Below are 25,115 nucleotides of genomic sequence, written 5' to 3'. Positions count from 1 at the left end.
GGGAGAGTCGCTCTTTACACAGCCTTAAACCTCAAGAAACAAGCATAGCCCTCTGACCACACCCATCACAGCCCCTAAGGCTCCAACAAAACAGACAGCTCACTTAGAGGCATAGTATAACCAGAGAAAAAAAAACAAAAACAAAAACACCACAAATTATCTCTAACATGCCAAGCAAGAAACATAGAAGCGGAGCTACCAAGAACAAGGAAGGCACTATGACGCCCCCAAGTGAACAAGACATGCCAATGCAAGATTATGAAGATGAAGAGATAGAGCAAATGCAAGAAGCAGATTTCAAAAAATTCACAAGAACATTAAGAAGTTCTCAAAAACAAATTCTTGAACTACAGAAATCCTTAATGGACAAGATAGAAAATCTCTCCCGTGAAAATGAAATATTAAGGAGGAATCAAAATGAAATGAAACAACTAGTGGAACAGGAAATTGCGATAGTGAAAAAAAACCTCAATGAAATGAAGAACTCAATAGATCAAATGGCAAACACATTAGAGAGCCTTAAAAACAGAATGGATGAAGCAGAGGAGAGAATATCGGAATTAGAAGACAGAGAACAGGAAAGGAAACAGTCAAATCAAAGAAAAGAAGAAGAAATCAGAAATCTAAAAAATACTGTCAGGAATCTACAGGATACTATCAAAAAACCCAACATTCGGGTTCTAGGAGTTCCTGAAGGCATGGAAAGGGAGAAAGGATTAGAAGGCCTTTTTAGTGAGATACTAGCAGAAAATTTCCCAAGTTTGGAGAAGGACAGAGACATCCTAGTACAGGAAGCTCAGAGAACCCCTAATAAACATGATCAAAAGAGATCCTCACCACGACACGTCGTAATCAAACTCACCACAGTGAAACACAAAGAAAAGATCCTAAAATGTGCAAGAGAGAAACGACAGATTACTCTCAGAGGATCTCCAATTAGACTTACAGCTGATTTCTCATCAGAAACCCTACAAGCCAGGAGAGAATGGCGAGATATAGCCCAGGTACTAAGAGAGAAAAACTGCCAGCCCAGAATATTATATCCTGCAAAGCTCTCATTTGTGAATGAAGGTGAAATTAAGACCTTTCACAGCAAACAGAAATTGAAAGAATTTGTCGCCACTCATCCAGCCCTGCAAAAGATGCTTAAAGACGTGTTACATACAGAAACACAGAAACACGGTCACCAATATGAAAGAAGGTAAAGGAAGGAAACCTCACAGCAAAAGATCACAGGAATCTCAAACCAGATATTAGAAAATATCTTTGGCAAATGGCAGGGCAAAGTTACTCCTTCTCAATAGTCACATTGAATGTTAATGGCTTGAATTGTCCAGTTAAAAGACACCGATTGGCTGATTGGATTAAGGTACAAAACCCATCCTTTTGCTGCTTACAAGAAACCCATCTATCCAACAATGATCCATACAAGCTGAGAGTGAAAGGCTGGAAAAAGATATACCACGCCAACAGAAATGAAAAGAGAGCGGGCGTAGCCATCTTAATATCGGACAACATAAACTTTACTACAAAAACTGTTAGGAGAGACAAAGAGGGGCACTATATAATGATTAAGGGATCCATTCAACAAGAAGATATAACGATTATCAACGTATATGCACCTAATTACAGGGCACCAGCTTATTTAAAAGACTTGTTAAGGGACTTAAAGGGAGACTTAGACCCCAATACAATAGTACTGGGGGACTTCAATACTCCACTCTCAGAGATACACAGATCAACAGGACAGAAGATCAACAAGGAGACAGTAGATTTAAATGACACTATAGCCCAAATGGATCTAACAGACATCTACAGAACATTTCATCCTACATCTAAGGACTTTACATTCTTCTCAGCAGTACATGGAACCCTCTCTAGGATTGACCACATACTAGGCCATAAAGCAAGTCTCAGCAAATTCAAAAGAATTAGAATCATACCATGCAGCTTCTCAGACCACAAAGGAATGAAATTGGAAATTGGCAACTCAGGAATCCCTAGAGCACGTGTAAACACATGGAGATTGAACAATATGCTCCTGAATGAACAACGGGTCATAGAAGAAATTAAAAGAGAAATCAAAAATTTTCTGGAAGTAAATGAGGATAACAGCACAACATACCAAAACCTATGGGATACAACAAAAGCAGTGTTAAGAGGAAAGTTTATATCAATAGGTGCCTACATCAAGAAATTGGAAAGGCACCAAATAGACGAGCTTTCAAGTCATCTCAAGGATCTAGAAAATCTGCAGCAAACCAAACCCAAACCCAGTAGGAGAAGAGAAATAATTAAAATCAGAGAAGAAATCAACAGGATTGAATCCAAAAAAACATTACAAAAAATCAGCCAAACGAGGAGCTGGTTTTATGAAAAAATAAACAAAATTGACACCCCATTGGCCCAACTAACTAAAAAAAGAAGAGAAAAGACCCAAATCAATAGGATCAGAGATGAAATGGGAAACGTAACAACAGACGCCACAGAAATAAAAAGAATCATCAGAAATTACTACAAGGACTTGTATGCCAGCAAACAGGGAAATCTATCAGAAATGGACAGATTCTTGGACACATACAACCTCCCTAAATTGAGCCAGGAAGACATAGAAAACCTAAACAGACCAATAACTGACACAGAAATTGAAACAGTAATAAAGGCCCTCCCAACAAAGAAAAGCCCAGGACCAGATGGATTCACTGCTGAGTTCTACCAGACATTTAGAGAAGAACTAACTCCAATTCTTCTCAAACTATTCAGAGCAATCGAAAAAGAGGGAATCCTCCCAAATTCCTTCTATGAAGCCACCATCACCTTAATTCCTAAGCCAGAAAGAGACGCAACATTGAAAGAGAATTACAGACCAATATCCCTGATGAACATAGATGCAAAAATCCTAAATAAAATTCTGGCCAATAGAATGCAACAACATATCAGAAAGATCATCCACCCAGACCAAGTGGGATTCATCCCCGGTATGCAGGGATGGTTCAACATTCGCAAAACAATCAACGTAATACACTACATTAACAGACTGCAGAAGAAAAACCATATGATTCTCTCAATAGACGCAGAGAAAGCATTTGATAAAATACAACACCCTTTCATGATGAAAACTCTAAGCAAACTGGGTATGGAAGGAACATTCCTTAATACAATCAAAGCAATATATGAAAAACCCACGGCCAACATCCTATTGAATGGGGAAAAGTTGGAAGCATTTCCACTGAAATCTGGTACCAGACAGGGATGCCCTCTCTCACCACTGCTATTCAATATAGTTCTGGAAGTTTTGGCCAGAGCTATTAGGCAAGAAAAAGAAATTAAAGGGATACAAATCGGGAAGGACGAACTCAAACTATCCCTCTTTGCAGATGATATGATTCTTTATTTAGGGGACCCAAAGAACTCTACTAAGAGACTGCTGGAACTCATCGAAGAGTAGGCAAAGTAGCAGGATATAAAATCAATCCACAAAAATCAACAGCCTTTGTATACACAGGCAATGCCACGGCTGAGGAAGAACTTCTAAAATCAATCCCATTCACAATAGCTTCAAAAACAATCAAATACCTTGGAATAAACTTAACCAAAGACGTTAAAGATCTCTACGATGAAAACTACAAAACCGTAAAGAAAGAAATAGAAGAGGATACCAAAAAATGGAGAAATCTTCCATGCTCATGGATTGGAAGAATCAATATCATCAAAATGTCTATCCTCCCAAAAGCAATTTATACATTCAATGCAATACCCATCAAGATCCCGAAGACCTTCTTCTCAGATATAGAAAAAATGATGCTGAAATTCATATGGAGACACAGAAGACCTCGAATAGCCAAAGCAATCCTGTACAACAAAAACAAAGCCGGAGGAATCACAATACCTGACTTTAGGACATACTACAGGGCAGTTGTTATCAAAACAGCATGGTACTGGTACAGAAACAGATGGATAGACCAATGGAACAGAATAGAAACACCAGAAATCAATCCAAACACCTACAGCCAACTTATATTTGACCAAAGATCCAAATCTAATCCCTGGAATAAGGACAGTCTATTCAATAAATGGTGCTGGGAAAATTGGATTTCCACATGCAGAAGCTTGAAGCAAGACCCATACCTATCACCTTACACAAAAATTCACTCAACATGGATTAAAGACTTAAATCTACGACCCGAAACCATCAAATTATAAGAGAGCATTGGAGAAACCCTGCAAGATATAGGCACAGGCAAAGACTTCTTGGAAAAGACCCCAGCAGCACAGGCAGTCAAAGCCAAAATTAACATTTGGGATTGCATCAAATTGAGAAGTTTCTGTACTTCAAAAGAAACAGTCAGGAAAGTGAAGAGGCAACCAACAGAATGGGAAAAATATTCGCAAACTATACTACAGATAAAGGATTGATAACCAGAATCTACAAAGAAATCAAGAAAATCCACAACAACAAAACAAACAACCCACTTAAGAAATGGGCCAAGGACCTCAATAGACATTTTTCGAAAGAGGAAACCCAAATGGCCAACAGACACATGAAAAAATGTTCAAGATCACTAGCAATCAGAGAAATGCAAATCAAAACCACAATGAGGTTCCATCTCACCCCGGTGAGAATAGCTCACATTCAGAAATCTACCAACAACAGATGCTGGAGAGGATGTGGGGAAAAAGGGACACTAACCCACTGTTGGTGGGAATGCAAACTGGTTAAGCCACTATGGAAGTCTGTCTGGAGATTCCTCAGAAACCTGAACATAACCCTACCATACAACCCAGCCATCCCACTCCTTGGAATTTACCCAAAGGAATTTAATTTGACAAATAAAAAAGCCATCTGCACATTAATGTTTATTGCAGCTCAATTCACAATAGCTAAGACCTGGAACCAACCCAAATGCCCATCAACAGTAGACTGGATAAAGAAATTATGGGACATGTACTCCATAGAATACTATACAGCAGTAAGAAACAACAAAACCCAGTCATTTGCTAGAAGATGGAGCAATCTAGAAAACATCATGCTGAGTGAATTAAGCCAGTCCCAAAGAGAAAAATATCATTTGTTTTCCCTGATCGATGACAACTGAGCGCCAAAGAGGAAACCTGTTAAGTGAAATGGACACTATAAGCAACAATGAACTGATCAGCTCCTGTCCTGACTTTAGATTTACAATGTAATACTTTATCCTTTTTAGTATTTGTTGTTGTTGTTGTTGTTCTAGTACTATTGGTTGAACTCAGTAATTAACACACAATTATTCTCAGGTGTTTAAATTTTAACTGAAAAGTGATCCATGTTAAATCTAAGAGTGGAAAAAGAGAGGGAGGAGATGAACAATTTGGAACATGCTCAATCGGACTGGCCGCAAATGGTGGAGTTAGAAATGTGCAGGGGATTCCAACACAATTCCATCAAGATGGCATGTACCAATGCCATCGCACTAGTCCAAGTGATCAATTTCAGCTCACAATTGATAGCTCTGATAGGTCTAAGAGTCAAAGAGATCACACAAACAAGACAAGTATCTGCTAATACTAACTGATAGAATCAGAAAGGGAGAGAAAGATCCAACATGGGAAGTGGGATACACAGCAGACTCATAGGATGGCAGATGTCCTAAACAACACTCCGGCCTCAGAATCAGCCCTCAAGGCATTCAGATCTGGCTGAAGAGCCCATGAGAGGATAGCAGGCATGGAAAGCCAAGATATCATGGGAAAAAAAAAAAGACCTAAATGAATGATCTCTGTGAGTGAGATCCCAGTGGAAAGAACGGGGCCATCAAAGAAGGAGATACCCTTCTCCGAAGGGAGGAGAGAACCTCCACTTTGACTATGACCCTATCGGAATAAGACCAAAGTCAGCGAACTCTAAAGGCTTCCATAGCCCTGGCAACTCATGACTAGAGCCTAGGGAGATTACTGACGCCATGAACAGGAGTGTCAAATTGTTAAGTCAGCAACAGGAGTCACTGTGTACTTACACCCCATGCGGGATCTGTCCCTAATGTGTCGTCTAAAGCCAAGTGATGCTATGACTGGTACTGAAACAGTATTTTTATACTTTGCGTTTCTGTGTGGGCGCAGACTGATGAGGTCTTTGCTAATTATATACTGAAGTGATCTTCTGTATATAAAGAGAATTGGAAATGAAAAAAAAAAAAAAACAACCTGGTGTTAAAATGGAAATGGCATAGAAAATTAATTATTTTGAAAAAAAAATTATGTAGGATCTCTGTCTTTAATGTGCTGTACATTGCTATTTAATGCTATAATTAGTAATCCAATGGTAGTTTTTTCACTCGATGTTGCTATATGGGCAAAATGTTGAAACCTTTACCTAATATATACTAAATTGATCTTCTGTATACAAAGAGAATTGAAAATGAATCTTTACATGAATGGAAGGGGAAAGGGAGGGGGAGGGGGGAGGGTTGCGGGCGGGAGGGAAGTTATGGGAGGGGGGAAGCCATTGTAACCCACAAGCTATACTTTGGAAATTTATATTCATTAAATAAAAGTTTAATAAAAAAAAAAACCAATAACCTGATAACATCAAATTACTAGATGAAAACTTTGGGAAACTCAGCAAGACATTGGCATACATAAGGAATTTTTGTTAAATACCCCAGAAGCAGAGGCAATCAAGCAAAAATCAAAATATAGAATTACATTAAGCTAAGATGTTTATGTACTGGAAGGGAATCACTCAACACATTATAGAGGCAACCAAGAGAACAGGAGAAAATATTTTCAAATCATTCAATGGATAAAGGTCTAATATCCAGAATCTATAATGAGTTCAAGTAATCCAGAACAACAACAACAACAACAAAAATCCTATCAAACAAAGGACAAAGGACAAAACAGATATTTTTGAAGGATGACATTCAAATGATCAACAGAAACATTTAAAAATGCTCAGGATCATTAGCCATAAAGAAATGCAAATCAAAAGGATGATGAGGGTGAAACCTCACTCCAGCTAGAGTAGCTATCTTTCAAAAATTATAAAACAATAAATGTTAGCAAGGATATGAGTGATCAAATACTATAATTAACTGCTGGTTGGATTGTAAAAGAGTACAACCATTATGGAACACAGTCTGGTAATTTTTCAGAAATGTGAAAATTGTTCTACCATATACACAGCATCTCACTCCTAAAAATTTACCCAAATGGAATGAAATCAGCATAAGGAAGACTTGTCTGCACTTCATGTTTATTGCAGATCAATAGCTAAGCTATGACATTAACTTAGAGGTCCATCAACTGAATAATAGTAAAAGCAAATGTGGTATATATACACTATGCAAAACTACTCAGCTATAAAAATTAATAAGATCTTGTCATTTACAACAAAATATATGCATATGAAAGCCATTATGCTCAGTCAAATAAACCAATCCTCAAAAGAGTAATATCACATGATTTCTCTGATTTGTGGTATTTAATATACAGAGCACAAAAATGCAATATTGAGATTTGGTTATTGCTTACAATCCTTGTCTATACTCTTGATAAGCAGTGATTTTTCTACTTGTTCCTTGTTCAATTCTTTATTTGGTGGAGAGTTAAGCTTGTGATTATAAAATAAATAGAAATTATGCCATTATAGACATAAAAAGAAAAAATAAGAGAGGAAGGAGGAAGGAGGGTCAGAACATGAGCAAGGGGGAGGTTAGTGTGGGAAATACTATGCTCTTAAGTCTGTATATATGAAATACTTGGACTTTGTTCACCTTATATGAATAAAATTATTTTAATACCCCAGTAGACTGGGATAAAATATTTGCCAATTCTGCATTTTATTTTATTTTTATTTATTTTTTTTGACAGGCAGAGTGGATAGTGAGAGAGAGAGAGAGACAGAGAGAAAGGTCTTCCTTTTTGCCGTTGGTTCACCCTCCAATGGTCGCTGTGGCTGGCGCATCTCGCTGATCCGAAGCCAGGAGCCAGGTGCTTCTCCTGGTCTCCCATGCGGGTGCAGGGCCCAAGGACTTGGGCCATCCTCCACTGCCTTCCTGGGCCATAGCAGAGAGCTGGCCTGGAAGAGGGACAACCGGGATAGAATCCGGCGCCCCAACCGGGATAGAACCTGGTGTGCCGGCGCCGCAAGGTGAAGGATTAGCCTGTTAAGCCATGGCGCCAGCCAATTCTGCATTTTATGAAGAACTGAAATTCAGAATACATATGAAACTGTTGAAATTATGTATAAATATACCTAAGAATTGGGAAAGGATCTGAATAGGCATTTCTGTAAAGAAGAAATATCCATGGTCAACAAAAATGGGAAAACATGCAATATAATTATTATTTAGGAAAATGCAAGTCAAAATACAATAGGTGTCACCTCACTCCATAAAACAAATGTTGATGGATATGAAGCAAAGAAAACTTCAATAAGTTATTGGAGCCTGCACTGTTGTGTAGCAATTAAAGCTGCCACCTTCAGTGCCAAAATCCCATATGGGATCTTGAGTCCCAGCTGCTCCACTTTAATTCAGCTCTCTGCTGTGGCCTGGGAAATCAGTGGAAGGTGGCCCAAGTCTTTATGCCTCTGCACTCACATGGGAGACCGAGGAGGAAGCTTCTGGCTCCTGGCTTTGTTTTGGTCCAGCTCTAGCCATTACAGCCATCTGGGGAGTGAACCAGTGGATGGAAGACATTCTCTCTCTCTCTCTCTCTCTCTCTCTCTCTCTCTGCTTCTGCCTATCTGTAAATCTGACTTTCAAATAAATAAATATTTTAAAAAATAAGATATTGACAAGAATGCAAGTTAGCCTGAGCATTATGGAGACTAGCATGGTCATCCCTCAAAAAATGAAAAGGGATAAACCTCTCCAACCATTGTGTATGTATCAGAAGGAAATGAAATCTGCATACGAAAGAGATTTCTGTTTTCTGTTTTGACTATAGCGTTATTCATAGTAGTCAATATTTGGAACCAGCCTAGGTATCTGTCAATGGGTTATGGGTTTCCAATCCTAGTTCAGTGATTAATAAGGATTGAAATATTATTTGCTTCAAAATAGGTGGAACTGGAGATTCTTAAGTGAACTAAGACCAGCATAGGAAGAAACAAATCTTACATGTTCTCTGATATGTGGGTTTCTAAAAAAATGGTGGATACAAATATAAATGTTTTTAATTAGAATGGGAAGATTCATTACTGAAGATATTGAGTAGTAGGATAACAGATATAGAAACAGAGTTAGAAAAAAACAAACATTCGCTGTGTTCCGTAATATAGTGTTGTGACTTTAGTTCATGATAAGTGTGTAAGAAATTGGAATGAAGGTACTTGTAGGCCTTAAATACAAAGAAAGCAAGGAAAATCATGGCTTTCTAAATTGATTAAATTATGTTGTGTACGTACTCAAATGTTGCACTGTATCCTATAATAATATACAAGTAGTAAGTGTTAATCAAAGACTGAGAAAATTTTAAAAATCAGAAATGTCTCTATATTCTATCAATGAACTATCTGCAATATATGATTAACCGAACTGTGTCATTTACAGAGCATAAGAAAGTAGTTAGACATTAATCTCTAGTCTTGCTAAGTATTATCTAAATAATCTTATAATTGAAAAATCAAGGTTGCCTTTCCCACTGAAATTTCAGCTCATCCCTTGCATGATTTACCACTAGACTTTCTGATATTCTATGAATGCATTGTTGCAAAGCTAAACTTGAACCTAGATGGAAGAATAGTTATAAGTTTTTTTTTCATTTATTAAACTTTTATTTAATGAAAATAAATTTCCAAAGTACAGCTTATGGGTTACAATGGCTTCCCACATCCCATAACTTCCCTCCCACCCGCAACCCTCCCCTTTCCCGCTCCCTCTCCCCTCCCACTAACATCAAGATTCATTTTCAATCCTCTTTATATACAGAAGATCAGTTTAGTATATATTAGGTAAAGATTTCAACAGTTTGCCCCATATAGCAACACAAAGTGAAAAAACTACCTTTGGAGTACTAGTTATAGCATTAAATAAGAGTGTAAAGCACATTAAAGACAGAGATCCTACATAATTTTTTTTAAATTAATTAATTTTCTATGCCATTTCTAATTTAACACCAGGTTTTTTTTTTCATTTCCAATTATCTTTATATACAGAAGATCGATTCAGTATATAATTAGTAAAGACCTCATCAGTTTGTACCCACACAGAAACACAAAGTGTAAAAATACTGTTTCAGTACTAGTTATAGCATCACTTCACATTAGACAACACATTAAGGACAGATCCCACATGGGGTGTAAGTACACAGTGACTCCTGTTGCTGACTTAACAATTTGACACTCCTGTTCATGGCGTCAGTAATCTCCCTAGGCTCTAGTCATGAGTTGCCAGGGCTATGGAAGCCTTTAGAGTTCGCTGACTTTGATCTCATTCCGATAGGGTCATAGTCAAAGTGGAAGTTCTCTCCTCCCTTCGGAGAAAGGTACCTCCTTCTTTGATGGCCCCGTTCTTTCCACTGGGATCTCACTCACAGAGATCTTTCATTTAGGTCTTTTTTTTTCCAAGGTATCTTGGCTTTCCATGCCTACAATACTCTCATGGGCTCTTCAGCCAGATCCAACTGCCTTAAGGGCTGATTCTGAGGCCAGAGTGTTGTTTAGGACATCTGCCATTCTATGAGTCTGCTGTGTATCCCGCTTCCCATGTTGGATCCTTCTCTCCCTTTTTGATTCTATCAGTTAGTATTAGCAGACACTTGTCTTGTTTGTGTGATCCCTTTGACTCTTAGACCTGTCAGAGCCATTTAAATATGTATTTATTTACTTGAAAGGAGAGGGACAGAAGTAGATAGATCTTCCATCCACTAGTTCACTTGTCAATGCTTGCAAAACCTGTAACTGGTTCCGGTTTAATCTAGGAGCCAGGAACACCTTTTGTATCTCCAATGTAGGCAGAAGGTACATGAGTACCTAAGACATCATCAGATGTCCCTCAGATACATTTTAGCAGGAATCTGGATTGGAAGTGTGGAATGGCCAGGACTTGAATGAGGAAGATAAATATGAGATGAGGGAATCCCAAGTGGTGGTTTAACTCACTGCTCACAACCCCATCCTTTCATACTGTTTCATCCATTCTTAATACTGTTGTCAAATTACAGGCACGATGTTCAACCTTGGATCCATGTATTTCAGTTTAAAAATAGGCTTAGGGTAACTGTTAAGCTTAATAAAACTGAATTCCACAATAGAGGACCCGGGTGCATTTCCTGATTCTGATCATAACTCCAGCTTCCAATTAAAGCAGACCCTGGGAAGTCATGGTGATGTCTCAAGACATGTGGTTTGTGCCACCCACATGGAAAACCTGAGGTGAGTTACCTGCTCTCAGGTTTAGATCTGATCCCTCCCTGGAAGATGTTAGCATTTGAGAAGTGATCTTGTGAATAGGAGCTCTTTCTCTCATTCATTGTCTCTTGTTTTCTCTCAAGTAAATAAGAAAATAATTCATCAGATATAAAGATCAACCTAGTCTTGGATGTCATCCAAGTAAGGAAAAGACTGAAAGCAAATGGAGGTACAGCAAAATATTTATATTCTTTATTCCAATGTAACCTAACAGATAATATTATCATTTTAATAAAAACTTAACAATGAACAGTGTTGTTACAATTTCTGATCATTAAAAATAATGACAGAAATTATATAAAGGATAGGAGTAAAGAGTTGAGAACATTCTTTTATCAGATATCTGAGCTTCCAAAGAAATAGTGTTATTTGAATTTGGGTATAGATTATTTGAAAATGTGTATTGCCAACTCCAGTGAAATTACCTAAACAAAATATTTGAAAGACATATATCCATGATACCTTAAAAATAGAGTTAAATGGGATCGTATATTATGTTCAATTAAAAAGAGATGAGACATTGGGCATTTGGCATAATCATTAAGAGGCTCCTTGGGATACCTTCATCCCACATTGGAGTGCCAATGTTATGTTCTGGCTAAACTCTCAATTCCAGCTTTGTGCTAATACTCACCATGGAAGGAAGCAGGGCATTGTTAATGGTCCCTGCTAACTGAATCTTGGACACAGATAGAGTTCCTAGCTCCTGTATTTGGCTATGCCCATTTGCACTCTTGCAGGAATTTGAGGACTAAACCAGCAGATAGTCAATTACTCTGTCATTTTGCCTTTCATAAATAAAATGAATAAAAATTTTAAAAATTAAATGAGAAGAAAAAGAAAAAAAATTAAAAACTGCTATGGGTGTTTGGTGCAGCAGGTAACCCATCAATTGTGCTGGCCAAATCATAAATCAAAATGTCAGCTCTAATTCCATCAGCTCCACTTCTCATTGAATTTGCTGACAATGCACACTTCAGAGACAGTAGCTCATCTCTCAAGTGCTTGGACCCTGTCACACAGAGTGGGAGACTTGCATGGACTTCCTGGCTCCTGTCTTAGTCCTAGCCAAGCCATAAAGCTTGAAAAATTTGGGGGAGTAAACAGTAGCTGGAGGATCTTTTTCCATCTACAATTTAGAATTTCTAGTGAACAATTAGTAAATAAGACATACTAAACAATGCTAACACAGAGAATGTTCTAACAATATGATACATACTGTATCAACTATAGTAATCTTCTTTTCCTAAGAGCAGCAAGCTGAAAAGATCTGCTGTATAACAGGATGACAATAATTAATTATAATATTGTCTACTATAAAAATTTTAAGACTTTAGGTTTTAAGTATTGTCATTATGTAAACTTGGTATATTATATAATACGTATGGAAATTGTCTTGGATACATACGTACAGATTTCAAAAGTAAAACAGAATGAAGATATAAGATGATTAAATCAAAAATATGCAGAAATGTGGTCCATTATAACACCAGTACCTTGAAGCCTGGAAAAGCAATTTGCACTTCAGGTTAATCAGGATTTGTGTCAGAAAACATAAAAAGGTTACACAATGAGATGAGCAGATAGTTTTCTATGAGGATATTACAGTGCTTCATATCAGTGTTCATAAATAGAGCATCAGAATATTTAAGAAAAATGCTAACAAAACTGGAAGAATTGACCAGTATTAATCAGAACAAATAAATACAATGGTATAAATACCCTATCAGGGGGTAAATGATAGTTATATGTATGTCATTCTGCAGATATATCAGCTAACACTAGATGGAGAAAATAAATAAATAAGGTCACTTCAAGTTTGGAAAAACAAAAAAATCAGTATATCTGGATGAAAAGATAGACAATTTCTTGACAGGCATTCAAAAAATCAAAGTTTCAAACAATCTGGACTCTAAAATTTCCAATAAATCTTGGACTTTGGTTTTTCCAGTTTGGGCCAAACTGAAAAAATCAAAGGACCTATGTCTCTCATCTTATAGAGACACCAACTAATCAGGCTATTTGGATTATATTAGAAGTTCTGTCAAGATGTGACGTGGTACAAAATTTTAAGTTTCTATAACAGAAAATGCTATTAATACAAATGTTTGAGAATTAACAAGTCTAAGGATCTTGTGTTACTAGACATGATAGTTATCTTAATGAGAAAGCCCCAGAGGCCTAAAGGGTTAAATACTTGTAAAATCCTACAGGTGCTTTCAAAAATACTGTGAAGTAAGCAAGTGCCTCTTGTTGGTTGATGAGTTTATAATTTTAAACATGGCGACTTAAAGTCTTTTGTCATCCACAGTTATATATGATTTGCTGCTCATAAAACTAAAGCATTGTTGGTTCTGGGTTTAGCTGTCCTCCTATAGGTTCCTATGGACTTTTTCCAGCCACTTCTATTGTATTCAGTACTTCGGGATGGCTCTGTAAACAGATGAAGCCAATAATGTATTAACAGTACCAACTGAGAGAAAGTATGCTTAACTGAGGTTACTAAAAACAAAAAGCAATTCAAATCAATTGGCAATCTAAAAAAAGAGTTAAAGATACTAAAAGCTATTATTAAAATTGCTATATTGGTCTATTATGATATGTTATATGTGTGTACATATTGTATGTCCACATGGGGAAATTTTATTAACAGTTTTATTTTAAATGGCTTATAGATAAGATTGTCCATAAATTTAAGCTGCTAAAATTAATCAAAGATACATTTTAATTTGTGTGACCTGAATCTGTGTATCATATGTTTTATGCTTATTGGTAGAAAGAAACTAAAAACATTTTATATGGTTGTGCTTAAGTTTACTGTTTAAACAAACTACACCATGTTAGATATTTAAGAGGTGTTTTCAAATACATGATTCTTAAAATTTATAGAAGGCATTGACCTTCTGGTAAATGTTTTCTTAAGTTGTTATCTAATGGTTGAAACTGTTTGCTAAGTACTCATGTAATATTGCTATTGTCAGCAAGCGATCTAGGACTTGCTCCCTCATTTCTCTATTCTAAGCCCAACTTGTTCTTTCATTTCTCTAGTCTCCTCAAGGTAGGAAACTAATTCTACTAGGAAGGAATCTGTAGGACGCACAATTTAATCTTTAGACCTTATAAAAGAGATGGCTAACATTTTCTGTAATAGCATAGCCAAAATAAGAGCTTAAATAATAATCTCATAGCTAGATTTACTTCGCCATCAGTGAAGTAAACAGTAAGTAGAAAAAACCTCCCTTTCAGACCAAAGGGAAAGAAAGTTTTTAAGTGAGAATATAATTTTCCTCATGGGCATTGTCTACCTTAGAAAAACTACTACAGAACATGCCTGTGACTATAGACTTGTAGTTCAGGCCACCGAAGATTAGAGATGGGACTTGGGCACTCCCTTGACTTGCATCCTCTGGTCTGCTTTAACACAAACCAGGAGGAAAAGAAAGCTCGGCATCAGAAGCAATGGGTGGCAGGCCTATTAATGGCTGATCTGTACAATGATCTGCCCTCAAGGAGACCCAACAGGCCAGTCCACTGCAGTGGCTTTCAATGTGGTAAGCCTAGGCTTCAGCAGAAGTCAGCTTGTGAAGAGCCCTGGCAGCTCTGCCAAGAGTTGGATCACTGCAAATGGACCTGCCCTGGAATAGAAGAATGCCCTGGTGAGAGCCACAGATCTTATTGGCTCTAAGCTGAAAAGCCCTTCACTCAGCCCAACTTCCATAGTGACCACTGCAGCTGAGGGGACAGCCAAGTAGGGTCAGCAACATTGCAGGCAGAACTGTAAATTTCTTGTTAGAGATGCCCCCTGTCTTTACCTGGCCAGCTCTCCTCCCAGGCCAGCCAAGTAATGAAAGTCAACAGAGTGCCTTCCCCTAGGAGGTTCACACCTCCCTTAGGATATACCCCATGTGAAGAGATAGATAGGTCTGGGCCTCTTAACTTACAAGGCCTAAAGCCCACCAGATTATTATCAAGCCCCTTCTATCAGGTTCTATTTGCCTCTCAATCAGAAAACTTAATTATAGCTTAGACAGCACCTTTCTTAGCTCCTCTAATAATGACTCTGTCCTTTGTTCTAGACCCTGTCTAGCGCACTTGGGCCTCATTCCTTTGTAATCATAACCTCTACTCTACCACCAATGGCTCTACTCCCAACCTGTGTGTACTGATGGTCCTCTTCCCCACTTAATGATGTATAATTGTTCTAACCTGCTAAATGCCACTCTTAGGATCATTGGTTACTATCCTCACTCTGTCTTTTATGACCTTGTCTAAATATGATCAGAGTCGGCGAACTTGGAAGGCTTCCATAGCCTTGGCAACTCATGACGACAGCCTAGGGTGGTTACTGGCAGCATAAACTAGAGTGTCAATTTGTTGGGTCAACAACAGGAGTCACTGTGCACTTGCTCCTCATGTGGGATCTCCGTTCTTTAATGTGCTGTACATTGTGATTTAATGCTATAACTAGTACTCAAACAGTATGTTTCACTTTGTGTTTCTATGTGGGTGCAAACTGTTGAAATCTTTATAGTAAATTGATCTTCTGTATATAAAGAGAATTGAAAATGAATCTTGATGTGAATGGAAGGGGAGAGGGAGTGGGAGAGGGGAGGGTTGCTGGTGGGAGGGAAGTTATGGGAGGGGGAAGCCATTGTAATCCATAAGCTGTACACTGGAAATTTATATTCATTAAATAAAAGTTAAAATAAATAAATAAATATAAAAAACAAAAAAAAGAAAAGATAGACAATCCATTTTACCTATCAATATTTCCTACCGAAACAGTCTATACACAATCTATAACATGACAGCACTTTGCCATAATGTAACAAAAAAGAACAAGAATTAGCAGATGTTTTAACAAAAATCAAGAAAGATATTGTTACAAATCTAGCAAAACTCATGATTTAGAGAAACAGAAAGGAAGCAAACAAAACATCAAATAACAAGGGCTGGTCCTCATGAGGGCAGAAGTAGAAGAGATTGGGAAACCCCTGAACTGACCAAGGCCCTATATTTTCCTGAATATTGACTCTATGGATGTTAACATTCTTATTCAAACTTAGCAGAAGACAAAGGTGTCAACAATTTGTTTTCCTTTCAGATTTTATTACTTTATAATAGGAATCTATGCAAGAGTATATATGTCTAACATGAAATCATGTACACAATTTCTAAATTGGTGGACTAAGTGCAATTAAAAGGAAACAACCTGTTTATCCCACAGTAACAAGGGACCCCAAACTCAGAAGGCTACCCAGGTTTCCATACTTTGGGGATCACTCTCAGGAGATGTAGACTAAGGGGATTCACTCTACGGAACTGAGTAAGGCAAACCTCAGCAGCCAGAAAATTTAATTCTGAGAGTTCCACACTTCCTACTTTTCCCTCCCAACAGTCTGCATTGGCTCCCTCCACCAGGGTCTTAATTCTCACCAGAAATCAAACACTAAAAATCAGTTTAAGTCTGTGACCTGTGCAGTCATTTTCATCATAACTAACACTAATTGTGTGTTGTTTGCTTAATATCAAACAGCACATCTATAACACCTATGACTTACCAACAGGTCAATTCTCACATTACATAGAGTTAGTAGACATAACAGATTAAGATCTTAGTCTAAACACACCCCAGGCATATACCAATGAAAATTACATATCTGATTATCTTCCTCCAGTTAAAATTATGAAGTTACCCAGAGATCCCCTCTAAAGCTATATTATTAGCATGAGCTTAGCTATGGCCTGAAATTTGTGTATTAGACAGAATCATAGCCACTCATATTGCCCATGAAATATCTGAGTATTCAAATCAAAGGGACAGGAATCGAGAAGAAAGTAATTTTTTTCTTTACCAGTCACAAATAAACTCTCAAACTTATAAACCATTTTATAGCCAGCAGAATCTGATCTTCTGAGATTTTCTCAAATGCTACAAACTATCATTTGACTAAACCAAATCTGGATGCACAATGAAAAATTACTGTGTGTTCAACAGTTTATTTGATTCTCAGTTCTCACACTAGTTAGCTTAGGTTTGGGGAGTGAAGAATGATTGGCCTTTACAAAGATTTTTCTCTCCACACAAGGTTGTGGAGATATTTAATCCCAATTAGGAGAGATTAATCATTGGGAACAGGTGGGACCCTATAGAAGCTAATAGGCTAAATCAATTCATGTGATTATTGAGCGCTTATTCCCAGGTGTGCGCTTAAGAAACTACTTCATATTTGAATCTCCTGCAATTGCATTATTAGGTCTTATGGTCTCTGTGCCACCCAAGCCTCTGCCAACAAGATGACCATCAACAGATACTGCCCTCTGACCTTGGACCCAAACCATGAAACAAATTCCATTTCTTTCTAAATTACTGTGTCTGTATTATTCTGTTTTTAGCATGAAAAAAAAAAACCTGGCTCAGAACCTAGGAAGAGCTCTGCGGACAAGCCTGAATTGTAAACTAGTGACCTCATTTCTCAACCAAAGGATATCAGATCATATGTGGAAGTTTATTTCTCCATGGTGATTCTGTAATCACCATCAATTTGGAAAGCTGTGAGGCTCCCAGAGTTCACACAAACCCTCTTCATTTAGATACAGGACAGGACACTAGGGTACTGGCTACTGGCCCAGCTCACATCCTGTGACCACAGACTACTGGTCTCTGACACTCACCACTTTTCAGCTTCCAAGGAGTCCCAGCATCCTCTTGAGGGCTCCTGAGTGTGGTGAGGGAAGTTCACAGAGCAGTAAAGTCTGAAACACCTGAGACCTCTCTCAGGAACAAACCCAGAAAGCCTAGTATTGGGATGCCAGAAAAGAAGACGCTGTGTGGTTCAGCAGTGTTGCCTTTGAACACCTGATTTTAAAGTCTGCCCTAACCATGAGCACGCATGACGTGAGAGAACACACAGCCAATCCAAATGCTCCTAGCATGAGTGCTGCAGCTTGGGGTTGTGATAGTTGGGGGAAGACAGGAGCTCTGCTTGGTCTCAGGTCTGACACTGCCTCATCTTTGCAGCTTGATCCTCCCAACAGCAGGGGCTGCTCTCACCTCCCTGATGATCATGACATCAGCCCTCTCCCTCCCTCCTTTTTCCAGGACCCTTGGACTTTCAATAATCTTCTCATGTGTAACAAATGCTGAATCTTTCTGGTATTCTGGGTCTTTATATTATTTATATTCTTGGCTCTTTTTAAAGGTCATTTGACTTTTAAAAAAAATATTGATTGCAGGACTATTTTAAGATACTAAAAAATACATTACATAGATTGACCTTGCTTTCTCTTGTTTCTCTTACAGATATTCACTTGTAGTTTTGTATTCTCTAATTTAATATTGTTGTCTGTTTCATTCTTACTGGTATTTCATAACACACTGGGTTTATACCTGCATAATTCTCTGGTCAGTTTTATTTGTTTTGAATTTTATGGGATCATTTCTATATATAATAATTTAATTAGCATTTATTGATGGCTTTGCTGCTTAAAAGCATATTCTTATACATAAAATTTTCTTTTTGTTTTTTAAATTTCCTAACTGCACATCTGCACATTGCTGAAGACAGAAAGTAAAAGGAGAGTGGCTTGAACAGCTGTGTTCCCAGAGAAATAGCTTTCAGAGTTCTATGACAATTATGTGTTATATTATAGGTGCATTGCAACCCATCTTAGTTATAATAAGTAATAACTATTTTTACTGCTTTACTCACAGTTCATTTTTGTGATTAGATGCTTAATTTTATTCAAAACTTTTCTTCTTTTAATTGCAGTTACCGTGTGATTTTTTTTTGTGTTTTTCTTCCTCATGAATTATTTACGTGATTTATTTTGAAATGTTAACCACCCTGGCATCTTTGAGTCTATCTTGCTTTTTATTGATCTCTTGTGATTTCATATTTTGCTTCATATTAACATTTTACTTAAAATATTTGTACCTCTTTTTATAAATATTTTTATAAAGCTCCTTTTTAGTTCAAGTCTTGTTCTGACTGTGGCATCAATGTAATACTGCATTCAGAAGAGAAATTCAATCATATTCTCTATTTATTACCACTTTCGATGAATCTGGGAAATTGAGGAGTGTTTTACTGCCTTAAATATTTGGGAAATTCTTCAAATCTAGGCCAGAAATTTTGCTTTTCTAATTTGTTCATGATTATTTTGATTTTTCAAACACTGAGTCAACTTATTTTGTTTATGTAACAGATTCCTAAGTTATGCAAGATTTTTTATAAATTTGTTTCATAATGTGGTTTCTCAGTCAGGAAAGGAGTAAGATGACGAAGGAGCAACCTGTACAAGCGAGTCAAGATGGACAGGAGCACAAGTGACTTCATTATTATGAGCACAGGTCCCAGAAGTTGTGCTTATCACTCGTTCTATAATTTATTCCCACAGCTTTGCTTAGTGGCTATGCATTGTTGAAATAGACTGGGAAATAGTCTCCTACTGGTAGCTCTGGTTCCTACTCAAACATAAAGTGTTAATTACTGCATAAAATGAAAGGAAACATACCTGGAGATATAGAGGTGTCTGCTACAAGTGCTAAACATGTTATATGGTCAATGAAAAATTAAAATAATTATAAAACAATTTAAATATAAATAATTATATGGTCATGGTAAGACTTACAAATACCTACCCAGTACAATGGAAGTAGTAATGATGAAAAGACCAAGTGAGAATAATGTGATGGAGGCCTCCTTTCTCTTTTTTCTAGATTTGAATAACTTACACAAACTAGTTTCTATATCCCATCCACCAATTTTTTGACTGGCTCAATCAATAATCAGTACCATTACACTGATTTTTCCTGTGCAAAATTCTATTCCTAGCAGTATCACAATCTTCTGAAGTGAAACAATTTTTTAAAAAATGAACATCTACTCTACCACCAATGGCTCTACTCCCAACCTGTGTACTGATGGTCCTCTTCCCCACTTAGTGCTGTATAATTGTTCAAAATTTCTCTACAAACCCCGCTCACTACCTGTAAAAGTTAAGTGGCTTTTTTCCCAGTCTTGGCTGAGACCAGCTTTAAGCCACATCCATCAAACAGTCCCCACAAGGGTCCAGAGACCCCCCATTTCCTCTCCTCTATGAAATGGTTAATGCTACTCTTAGGATCATTGGTTACTATTCTCAACCCTGACTTTTATACTACAGTGTCTAAGTGTTTAACAGCAAGTTATAATGGAACAAACGAAGGCCTTCAACAACCAGGCGGTCAACCAAATGCTGCTACAGGAATATACTCGGCTCCCCACCCAGGAGACAGTGGCCTGAGACATCGGCCCATGCCAGCAAAGAGTACCTCGTCACCCCATCTCAGCAGGAAGTACCTCTAAAGATAGATCATCATCTCTCTACCCTTCCTGGACTTTTGGGACTAATGTAACCCCATACAAACCCTGCTTTATAAGAAAACAAAAGGGGGGAATGTTAGGAAACTCCTTGCAGTTTTAGCCAGGTGGCCGCACAGCCCAGCTACCTGAGCCAGGCTCCACCCCCATCCTAATGGGATTCGCTGCTCCTGCTTCCCTGCCCACCCTCAGGCAAAGTTTTAAAAGGGCCTGTTCCTGAACACGTGCTCTCTTGGCTCTGCTCCCTGCTCTCTGGGCTTCTCTCCTCCTCTGTCTCTCTTCTCCCTCTGTCTCATTCTCTTACAGTCTCCTCTTTTTCCTTTGCCGCCCCTTCACTCCAGTCTGTTGGGTATTCCCCAATAAACCCTCTCCCTTAAAAAAAAAAAAAAAACCATGATTCGTCCATATGTCTACTGAAGTCTTCTGTGATCTGACCCTGTTCTTTGCTAATAATTTTATCCACCACTATTTTCATTAGCTTCAGCAGACAAGACTGAGGAAAACAGCTCTAATTATTTATATTTTGTGTTTTTTATTAGTATATTTGCGTGAATGCTTTTCTCTCAACATAGCTGCATATACACATTTATTCTGTCAGTAAGTACCAATACCTACTGACTGCTATGTGCAAAGAACTATTTTAAATGCTAGGAATCAAGCAGTTGGCAAGAGACTTAGGGTATGTTGAAAGGTTCAACTTTTTGATGAGCAAAATGCCAAGTGCCTTAGTAAGCTTTCTTAATTCTCACCGTCACCCAAGACAGAAAGTTATTCTATGTCCCTTATATTCTACATTGTGATATGATGATTTCTGCTCATGTTTTGCCCCTAATGTAAATTCCCTGTGAAAGCAGAAACCAAAAACTAATTAATACTTTATTTAAAAATCTAATCTTATCTTTACAATGTACCCAATAAATTTTTGACCAATGAAGAGAAGTGATGCTACCCTTAATTCTTACTGCATTTTCATTCCCTTCTATGTTGTCATAGTTGCTATTTTTCTGCAGTCTGAATTTTTATGAAGCACCTTCCTACATTCTAGAATCCAGACAAAATCTCTAAAACACACATCATGGTATTCCTCAATTCAGCCCCTCAGGTCAAATTCTTCCATCCCTCTGAAGCCCTCTGTGACCTGGCCACCTGAGCTTCCTCATGCACATACATTAGACCCTCCTCCCTCACTTCTTCAGTGTCTTTAACATTGGCACCCTTGCTGTTCCTTGTATGTAGCATTTACATGGCTGCTTCCATGTTTCTGCTATTCCAGTCCCCTTTACTGAAATGCATCTTCTCCATATCAGAATCTCTGATACTTCAAATTTTTTGTCATCAATTAACTTTTCAGTGAATCCTGTCCTGAACACTCTGTTCAAAATTTTAAACTCCTAATGAATCCTCTATCCCTGCTCCCCTATGAGATCCCCTATCTCTCATTCATGTTTCATATTTTATTCCTGATATTAATTGTATTAATCCTGTGTTTTCTTTCATTAGACAGTAATCTCCTTGAAGGCAGATAAATTTACTGTTTCATTCACTCTGCTTTCACAGCTCAAGAAAAACCACTGCCACATTGTCTATGTTATTATTCTTTATATATTGAAATTAACTGACAAATATTTTATACTACAGGTAGGCAATCACCTTTAAATTGCCAGTTGCAAAAGAAAGTTTCAATGATATAAATATTAAATATAGGCATAACAGTAATTTATAAATATTATATGCAATAGTTTTATGAGCTACCATAAAAGTTATACACATTCACTCTAATAAGCGAAGTGATTTTGCTTAGGAAAGCTTCCCTTTGCCTAAAATTATGAGAAAAAATGTTAGTGTATTTTTCTCTGTTCCTGTTGTGATTTATGTTTTATTTTGATATTTTAAATTATCTTGAGGTGTCAATTCTTATTTTTTCCAAATACCCACAGTGTTGTTACATGACCCTTTGTACAGTTAAAATATTATATGAAATATCTTTCTTTTTATTTTAGGGCTTCTTATTTAACTCTATTGATATATCAGGATTAAATATGTGTTAGTTTAAGTATTGTCACATATTAATGGCTATAATATATGACATGGAGAGTCATGTCTATTGTATTTGACTTTTCCAACCAAGTTTATGAGAAGGCAGAGGAGGGCTAATATTTTTTCCATTTAACACAAACCTCAATGTAATTTTGTTGTTGTATAGAGACACTTATTAAGTTTCAGGGCAATACAAGGAAAATAGATTTTTAGAATTTTAAGTCTCAGATGTGTTATTTTTAACAAGTTTTTAGACTGTGGTTGATCCATTATATGTATACAGAATGCATACATCTTACGTGAACCTATTAGTGAATGTTCAACCCCACAATGATATTACCAGCACCCAAGCTGAAATAGATTACCATTTTACCAAAACTCTTATCAGTTCCTTTCTAGTTATCATCCAAACATATCCCCAAGTTAACTTTGTCTTGATTTGCCTGTATTATAATTATATACACAGACTCATAAAGTATGTAATTATGTCTGTTTTCTTTCATCAGAATAGTGTTTGTGAGATTCACCCACACTGTTGCATAAACTTGTAGTTAGCCATGGATCTTTCTTTTTTATTTTTTTCTTGTATGGTATTTTTTCGGGTGAATTTGCCACACTTCACTTCCTCATTTATCTCTCTATCTCTTCATGGGTAACTTGAGGCATGGAATTCTGGATGGTTAAAAATTCTGCTCCTCTATCACTTTGTTTTGGAAAACATATCTACGAATGACCAAGGATATGAGGAGGAACTGCTGGACCCTAAGTATGGATATGTTTGCTTTTTTTCAATATTTATTTATTTATTTGAAACTCAGAGTTACACAGAGAGAGAAGGAGAGGCAAAGAGAGAGAGAAAGAGGTCTTCCATCCACTGGTTCACTCCCCAATGCACTGTAATGGCCAGAGCTTTGCCGATATGAAGCCAGAAGCCAGAAGCCAGGAGCTTCCTCCAGGTCTCCCATGCAGGTGCTGGTGCCCAAGGATTTGGACCATCCTCTACTGCTTTCTCAGGCCATGGCAGAGAGCCAGTTTGGAAGTGGAGCAGCCAGGACTTGAACTGGTGCCCATATGGGATGACCACAGTGCAGGCGGCGGCTTTACCCGCTATGCCACAGCGCTGCCCCTGGATATGTTGGCTTTTAATAAGAATCCTGAAATTATTTTTTCAATATTTTTTAAATTTATATTACAACAGGATCTAAAAGAGATGACTCATTTTCTTTATGTTGTATTTTGCATTTTCTAGTTCATATATAATGTTATCTTCTTGAGAATTAAAAATATTAATTTTATTGGGATTAATGAAGTTAGAACATTTTTATACATTTTATGTTTATTTGAAGATGCTCTTTAGTGAAATGTCTTTTCCAGATTTTTAGATAATATTCTATTTTCAATCTAGGAGCCATTAGTTAAACACACACACACACACACACACTCACAAATAGCACTCTGAATTTCCTTTTCTTTCTGAGTGGCAATTTACATTGCTCTCTTGTCATAGAATATACTTTGTGGGGAAATTATTATTTCAAAAATATTTATATGTATCTTTATAACTTATTGTTCCACCAGTTTCAATTTGTTTACAATGAAATACATAAACATTGTTACACAAGCCACTGAAAACAAATCAGAATGATCAGAAACAAAAACAGAACAAGTGATGGTGGAAGAAAATGGTAGTTGAAGTAAAAAGTCTGGGCTTAAGAAAAGGAGAATCAATTTTACCATTCATAACGATCAGTATATTACTGATTGATGTTCATATTTAACTGTGAGCTCCCATCTATCACTGAAAAGGGAGAATTATGCATTTCTCATTATCACAAAAGAAAATGTCCATTAGTCTCTATAACAAACTAAAGCTTTCTATACCCTTATATGTATTCTGGTAGAAATTGTTCAAGTGGCCTTTAACCTATGTTTAAGAATGCTGCTACATTTTTATTTGTTACAAGAAGTACAATCCCAAATTTCATTTCAAAAAGATTTCAGAGAGGACCAAGCAAAATGTGTTGAAATGTATCTTGACAAATTGGATTTGCATGGGATTAAGTTGATAGAGTGCATTTACGTATGCTTTTGTTAGTCCAGTTTGATTCAGTTATCTGAAGCACAGTACCCACAGGAGTGTTATTTCTGGATCCTGATTCATTGTGTCTTGGGAGAAAGCCCCTGTTCTTCTAAGTTAGCAGAGAGGAAACATGATGATTTGAAAGCACAGGGAAAATTAACTGAAAGAGTCTGTTCAAGGGAAGACTTCCCTGAGGGAATTGTGATTGGCAAAATACAACTGAAGAGAGCCTGGGTGAGGA

Source organism: Lepus europaeus, chromosome 10 (assembly GCF_033115175.1).
Source record: "Lepus europaeus isolate LE1 chromosome 10, mLepTim1.pri, whole genome shotgun sequence".
Lineage (NCBI taxonomy): Eukaryota > Metazoa > Chordata > Mammalia > Lagomorpha > Leporidae > Lepus > Lepus europaeus.
Note: the sequence above shows the minus strand (reverse complement) of the source record.